At 49.2% G+C, this 7,500-nt stretch overlaps 4 non-coding genes across 4 annotated transcripts; 1 reads left to right on the top strand and 3 right to left on the bottom strand.

Annotated features, from left to right (window-relative positions):
* Positions 1–1,992: 1,992 nt before the first annotated feature.
* Positions 1,993–2,065, bottom strand: TRNAK-CUU (transfer RNA lysine (anticodon CUU)). The gene has a single exon. It is a non-coding gene; the product is annotated as a tRNA-Lys (tRNA).
* Positions 2,066–4,350: 2,285 nt separating this feature from the next.
* TRNAK-CUU (transfer RNA lysine (anticodon CUU)) lies at positions 4,351–4,423 on the bottom strand. The gene has a single exon. It is a non-coding gene; the product is annotated as a tRNA-Lys (tRNA).
* A 111-nt stretch (positions 4,424–4,534) lies between these two features.
* Positions 4,535–4,605, top strand: TRNAG-GCC (transfer RNA glycine (anticodon GCC)). The gene has a single exon. It is a non-coding gene; the product is annotated as a tRNA-Gly (tRNA).
* Positions 4,606–5,529: 924 nt separating this feature from the next.
* Positions 5,530–5,602, bottom strand: TRNAK-CUU (transfer RNA lysine (anticodon CUU)). Its single transcript has one exon. It is a non-coding gene; the product is annotated as a tRNA-Lys (tRNA).
* Positions 5,603–7,500: the final 1,898 nt, after the last annotated feature.

Genomic DNA, 7,500 nt, shown 5'->3' with positions numbered 1-7,500 from the left:
TTTTCGCTCACCATCCTTTTGGGCCTTCCCTATTCTATATCCTCTGGGGCTAACATAGTTAGCAAGGCCGAAAAAAGACATTTGTCCATCCAGTCCAGCCTACATTCCGTCAGAATCAATCCCCAGATCTACGTCCTTCTAAAGACCCTAAGAACTGTAAGATACAATATTGTTATGCTCCAGGAAGACATCCAGGGCTCTCTTGATCCCCTCAACTGTGTTCACCATCACCACCTCCTCCTCAGGCAAGGAATTCCAGATTCTCACTGCCCTATCAGTAAAGAATCCTCTTCTATGTTGGTGGAAAAACCTTCTCTCCTCCAGATGCAGAGAATGCCCCCTTGTGACGTCACCTTCCTTGGTAGAAACAGATCCTCCAAGAGATATTTGTATTGTCCCCTTTTATATGGTTATTAGATCACGCCTCAGTCATCTTTTTTCTAGACTAAATAATCCTAATTTTGCTAATCTCTCTGTGTATTGTAGTTCCCCTATCCCCTTTATTCATTTTGTTGCCCTCCTTTGTACTCGCTCTAGTTCCATTATATCCTTCCTGAGCACCGGTGCCCAAAACTGTACACAGTACTCCACATGCGGTCTAACCATTCAGTGTGTAATGGTGATAGCGATTCCTTCTTCCCACGTGAATAACCTTCCATTTATCATTGGTTACCCGCATCTGCCACCTTTCGGCCCAAGTTTCCAACTTATCCAGATCCAGCCATGCGGTTTCTCGTGTTTTGTAGCAGAAGAGGGCATTCCGCAGGCGGTTTTCTGGGATGACGTGGGTTAGCACAAGCAGTAAAAAGCAAGCGCCCAACGTGGGGCTCGAACCCACGACCCTGAGATTAAGAGTCTCATGCTGTACCGACTGAGCTAGCCGCGCTTCTGACGCCTGCCGGCGCATCGGAGCTGTACGCGGCACGGTCCGGTCGCGCGCAGGTAGCTGTCAGATCCTGGGTGTGGCGGACACCACCGACATCACAGACGCATCCAAGCAGTGGTGGTTCAGTGGTAGAATTCTCGCCTGCCACGCGGGAGGCCTGGGTTCGATTCCCGGCCAATGCAGAGCAGCTCTTTTCCTCGTTTGCTGACCGTTGCATTGCGCCTCCTTTCATCGTTGACTTTACAGACACTTGCAAAAAAGTCTTTGGGCTCTTGCTGCCCTGTTTTTGCTCACCATCCTTTTGGGCCTTCCCTATTCTATATCCTCTGGGGCTAACATAGTTAGCAAGGCCGAAAAAAGACATTTGTCCATCCAGTCCAGCCTACATTCCGTCAGAATCAATCCCCAGATCTACGTCCTTCTAAAGACCCTAAGAACTGTAAGATACAATATTGTTATGCTCCAGGAAGACATCCAGGGCTCTCTTGATCCCCTCAACTGTGTTCACCATCACCACCTCCTCCTCAGGCAAGGAATTCCAGATTCTCACTGCCCTATCAGTAAAGAATCCTCTTCTATGTTGGTGGAAAAACCTTCTCTCCTCCAGACGCAGAGAATGCCCCCTTGTGACGTCACCTTCCTTGGTAGAAACAGATCCTCCAAGAGATATTTGTATTGTCCCCTTTTATATGGTTATTAGATCACGCCTCAGTCATCTTTTTTCTAGACTAAATAATCCTAATTTTGCTAATCTCTCTGTGTATTGTAGTTCCCCTATCCCCTTTATTCATTTTGTTGCCCTCCTTTGTACTCGCTCTAGTTCCATTATATCCTTCCTGAGCACCGGTGCCCAAAACTGTACACAGTACTCCACATGCGGTCTAACCATTCAGTGTGTAATGGTGATAGCGATTCCTTCTTCCCACGTGTATAACCTTCCATTTATCATTGGTTACCCGCATGTGCCACCTTTCGGCCCAAGTTTCCAACTTATCCAGATCCAGCCATGCGGTTTCTCGTGTTTTGTAGCAGAAGAGGGCATTCCGCAGGCGGTTTTCTGGGATGACGTGGGTTAGCACAAGCAGTAAAAGGAGGTAAGAAGCAAGCGCCCAACGTGGGGCTCGAACCCACGACCCTGAGATTAAGAGTCTCATGCTCTACCGACTGAGCTAGCCGGGCTTCTGACGCCTGCCGGCGCATCGGAGCTGCACGCGGCACGGTCCGGTCGCGCGCAGGTAGCTGTCAGATCCTGGGTGTGGCGGACACCACCGACATCGCAGACGCATCCAAGCATTGGTGGTTCAGTGGTAGAATTCTAGCCTGCCACGCGGGAGGCCCGGGTTCGATTCCCGGCCAATGCAGAGCAGCTCTTTTCCTCGTTTGCTGACCGTTGCATTGCGCCTCCTTTCATCGTTGACTTTACAGACACTTGCAAAAAAGTCTTTGGGCTCTTCCTGCCCTGTTTTCGCTCACCATCCTTTTGGGCCTTCCCTATTCTATATCCTCTGGGGCTAACATAGTTAGCAAGGCCGAAAAAAGACATTTGTCCATCCAGTCCAGCCTACATTCCGTCAGAATCAATCCCCAGATCTACGTCCTTCTAAAGACCCTAAGAACTGTAAGATACAATATTGTTATGCTCCAGGAAGACATCCAGGGCTCTCTTGATCCCCTCAACTGTGTTCACCATCCCCACCTCCTCCTCAGGCAAGGAATTCCAGATTCTCACTGCCCTATCAGTAAAGAATCCTCTTCTATGTTGGTGGAAAAACCTTCTCTCCTCCAGACGCAGAGAATGCCCCCTTGTGACGTCACCTTCCTTGGTAGAAACAGATCCTCCAAGAGATATTTGTATTGTCCCCTTTTATATGGTTATTAGATCACGCCTCAGTCATCTTTTTTCTAGACTAAATAATCCTAATTTTGCTAATCTCTCTGTGTATTGTAGTTCCCCTATCCCCTTTATTCATTTTGTTGCCCTCCTTTGTACTCGCTCTAGTTCCATTATATCCTTCCTGAGCACCGGTGCCCAAAACTGTACACAGTACTCCACATGCGGTCTAACCATTCAGTGTGTAATGGTGATAGCGATTCCTTCTTCCCACGTGTATAACCTTCCATTTATCATTGGTTACCCGCATCTGCAACCTTTCGGCCCAAGTTTCCAACTTATCCAGATCCAGCCATGCGGTTTCTCGTGTTTTGTAGCAGAAGAGGGCATTCCGCAGGCGGTTTTCTGGGATGACGTGGGTTAGCACAAGCAGTAAAAGGAGGTAAGAAGCAAGCACCCAACGTGGGGCTCGAAGCCACGACCCTGAGATTAAGAGTCTCATGCTCTACCGACTGAGCTAGCCGGGATTCTGACGCCTGCCGGCGCATCGGAGCTGCTCGCGGCACGGTCCGGTCGCGCGCAGGTAGCTGTCAGATCCTTGGTGTGGCGGACACCACAGACATCACAGACGCATCCAAGCATTGGTGGTTCAGTGGTAGATTTCTCGCCTGCCACGCGGGAGGCTCGGGTTCGATTCCTGGCCAATGCAGAGCAGCTCTTTTCCTCGTTTGCTGACCGTTGCATTGCGCCTCCTTTCATCGTTGACTTTACAGACACTTGCAAAAAAGTCTTTGGGCTCTTGCTGCCCTGTTTTCGCTTACCATCCTTTTGGGCCTTCCCTATTCTATATCCTCTGGGGCTAACATAGTTAGCAAGGCCGAAAAAAGACATTTGTCCATCCAGTCCAGCCTACATTCCGTCAGAATCAATCCCCAGATCTACGTCCTTCTAAAGACCCTAAGAACTGTAAGATACAATATTGTTATGCTCCAGGAAGACATCCAGGGCTCTCTTGATCCCCTCAACTGTGTTCACCATCACCACCTCCTCCTCAGGCAAGGAATTCCAGATTCTCACTGCCGTATCAGTAAAGAATCCTCTTCTATGTTGGTGGAAAAACCTTCTCTCCTCCAGACGCAGAGAATGCCCCCTTGTGACATCACCTTCCTTGGTAGAAACAGATCCTCCAAGAGATATTTGTATTGTCCCCTTTTATATGGTTATTAGATCACGCCTCAGTCATCTTTTTTCTAGACTAAATAATCCTAATTTTGCTAATCTCTCTGTGTATTGTAGTTCCCCTATCCCCTTTATTCATTTTGTTGCCCTCCTTTGTACTCGCTCTAGTTCCATTATATCCTTCCTGAGCACCGGTGCCCAAAACTGTACACAGTACTCCACATGCGGTCTAACCATTCAGTGTGTAATGGTGATAGCGATTCCTTCTTCCCACGTGTATAACCTTCCATTTATCATTGGTTACCCGCATCTGCCACCTTTCGGCCCAAGTTTCCAACTTATCCAGATCCAGCCATGCGGTTTCTCGTGTTTTGTAGCAGAAGAGGGCATTCCGCAGGCGGTTTTCTGGGATGACGTGGGTTAGCACAAGCAGTAAAAGGAGGTAAGAAGCAAGCGCCCAACGTGGGGCTCGAACCCACGACCCTGAGATTAAGAGTCTCATGCTCTACCGACTAAGCTAGCCGGGCTTCTGACGCCTGCCGGCGCATCGGAGCTGCACGCGGCACGGTCCGGTCGCGCGCAGGTAGCTGTCAGATCCTGGGTGTGGCGGACACCACCGACATCACAGACGCATCCAAGCATTGGTGGTTCAGTGGTAGAATTCTCGCCTGCCACGCGGGAGGCCCGGGTTCGATTCCCGGCCAATGCAGAGCAGCTCTTTTCCTCGTTTGCTGACCGTTGCATTGCGCCTCCTTTCATCGTTGACTTTACAGACACTTGCAAAAAAGTCTTTGGGCTCTTGCTGCCCTGTTTTCGCTCACCATCCTTTTGGGCCTTCCCTATTCTATATCCTCTGGGGCTAACATAGTTAGCAAGGCCGAAAAAAGACATTTGTCCATCCAGTCCAGCCTACATTCCGTCAGAATCAATCCCCAGATCTACGTCCTTCTAAAGACCCTAAGAACTGTAAGATACAATATTGTTATGCTCCAGGAAGACATCCAGGGCTCTCTTGATCCCCTCAACTGTGTTCACCATCACCACCTCCTCCTCAGGCAAGGAATTCCAGATTCTCACTGCCCTATCAGTAAAGAATCCTCTTCTATGTTGGTGGAAAAACCTTCTCTCCTCCAGACGCAGAGAATGCCCCCTTGTGACGTCACCTTCCTTGGTAGAAACAGATCCTCCAAGAGATATTTGTATTGTCCCCTTTTATATGGTTATTAGATCACGCCTCAGTCATCTTTTTTCTAGACTAAATAATCCTAATTTTGCTAATCTCTCTGTGTATTGTAGTTCCCCTATCCCCTTTATTCATTTTGTTGCCCTCCTTTGTACTCGCTCTAGTTCCATTATATCCTTCCTGAGCACCGGTGCCCAAAACTGTACACAGTACTCCACATGCGGTCTAACCATTCAGTGTGTAATGGTGATAGCGATTCCTTCTTCCCACGTGTATAACCTTCCATTTATCATTGGTTACCCGCATCTGCCACCTTTCGGCCCAAGTTTCCAACTTATCCAGATCCAGCCATGCGGTTTCTCGTGTTTTGTAGCAGAAGAGGGCATTCCGCAGGCGGTTTTCTGGGATGACGTGGGTTAGCACAAGCAGTAAAAGGAGGTAAGAAGCAAGCGCCCAACGTGGGGCTCGAACCCACGACCCTGAGATTAAGAGTCTCATGCTCTACCGACTGAGCTAGCCGGGCTTCTGACCCCTGCCGGCGCATCGGAGCTGCACGCGGCACGGTCCGGTCGCGCGCAGGTAGCTGTCAGATCCTGGGTGTGGCGGACACCACCGACATCGCAGACGCATCCAAGCATTGGTGGTTCAGTGGTAGAATTCTAGCCTGCCACGCGGGAGGCCCGGGTTCGATTCCCGGCCAATGCAGAGCAGCTCTTTTCCTCGTTTGCTGACCGTTGCATTGCGCCTCCTTTCATCGTTGACTTTACAGACACTTGCAAAAAAGTCTTTGGGCTCTTCCTGCCCTGTTTTCGCTCACCATCCTTTTGGGCCTTCCCTATTCTATATCCTCTGGGGCTAACATAGTTAGCAAGGCCGAAAAAAGACATTTGTCCTTCCAGTCCAGCCTACATTCCGTCAGAATCAATCCCCAGATCTACGTCCTTCTAAAGACCCTAAGAACTGTAAGATACAATATTGTTATGCTCCAGGAAGACATCCAGGGCTCTCTTGATCCCCTCAACTGTGTTCACCATCCCCACCTCCTCCTCAGGCAAGGAATTCCAGATTCTCACTGCCCTATCAGTAAAGAATCCTCTTCTATGTTGGTGGAAAAACCTTCTCTCCTCCAGACGCAGAGAATGCCCCCTTGTGACGTCACCTTCCTTGGTAGAAACAGATCCTCCAAGAGATATTTGTATTGTCCCCTTTTATATGGTTATTAGATCACGCCTCAGTCATCTTTTTTCTAGACTAAATAATCCTAATTTTGCTAATCTCTCTGTGTATTGTAGTTCCCCTATCCCCTTTATTCATTTTGTTGCCCTCCTTTGTACTCGCTCTAGTTCCATTATATCCTTCCTGAGCACCGGTGCCCAAAACTGTACACAGTACTCCACATGCGGTCTAACCATTCAGTGTGTAATGGTGATAGCGATTCCTTCTTCCCACGTGTATAACCTTCCATTTATCATTGGTTACCCGCATCTGCAACCTTTCGGCCCAAGTTTCCAACTTATCCAGATCCAGCCATGCGGTTTCTCGTGTTTTGTAGCAGAAGAGGGCATTCCGCAGGCGGTTTTCTGGGATGACGTGGGTTAGCACAAGCAGTAAAAGGAGGTAAGAAGCAAGCACACAACGTGGGGCTCGAAGCCACGACCCTGAGATTAAGAGTCTCATGCTCTACCGACTGAGCTAGCCGGGATTCTGACGCCTGCCGGCGCATCGGAGCTGCTCGCGGCACGGTCCGGTCGCGCGCAGGTAGCTGTCAGATCCTTGGTGTGGCGGACACCACAGACATCACAGACGCATCCAAGCATTGGTGGTTCAGTGGTAGATTTCTCGCCTGCCACGCGGGAGGCTCGGGTTCGATTCCCGGCCAATGCAGAGCAGCTCTTTTCCTCGTTTGCTGACCGTTGCATTGCGCCTCCTTTCATCGTTGACTTTACAGACACTTGCAAAAAAGTCTTTGGGCTCTTGCTGCCCTGTTTTCGCTTACCATCCTTTTGGGCCTTCCCTATTCTATATCCTCTGGGGCTAACATAGTTAGCAAGGCCGAAAAAAGACATTTGTCCATCCAGTCCAGCCTACATTCCGTCAGAATCAATCCCCAGATCTACGTCCTTCTAAAGACCCTAAGAACTGTAAGATACAATATTGTTATGCTCCAGGAAGACATCCAGGGCTCTCTTGATCCCCTCAACTGTGTTCACCATCACCACCTCCTCCTCAGGCAAGGAATTCCAGATTCTCACTGCCGTATCAGTAAAGAATCCTCTTCTATGTTGGTGGAAAAACCTTCTCTCCTCCAGACGCAGAGAATGCCCCCTTGTGACATCACCTTCCTTGGTAGAAACAGATCCTCCAAGAGATATTTGTATTGTCCCCTTTTATATGGTTATTAGATCACGCCTCAGTCATCTT

This window comes from Dendrobates tinctorius, unplaced genomic scaffold, assembly GCF_039654945.1.
Source record: "Dendrobates tinctorius isolate UK_male_01 unplaced genomic scaffold, ASM3965494v1 ptg000270l, whole genome shotgun sequence".
NCBI classification, from domain to species: domain Eukaryota; kingdom Metazoa; phylum Chordata; class Amphibia; order Anura; family Dendrobatidae; genus Dendrobates; species Dendrobates tinctorius.
Note: the sequence above shows the minus strand (reverse complement) of the source record. Positions and strands in the feature narration are given on the sequence as shown.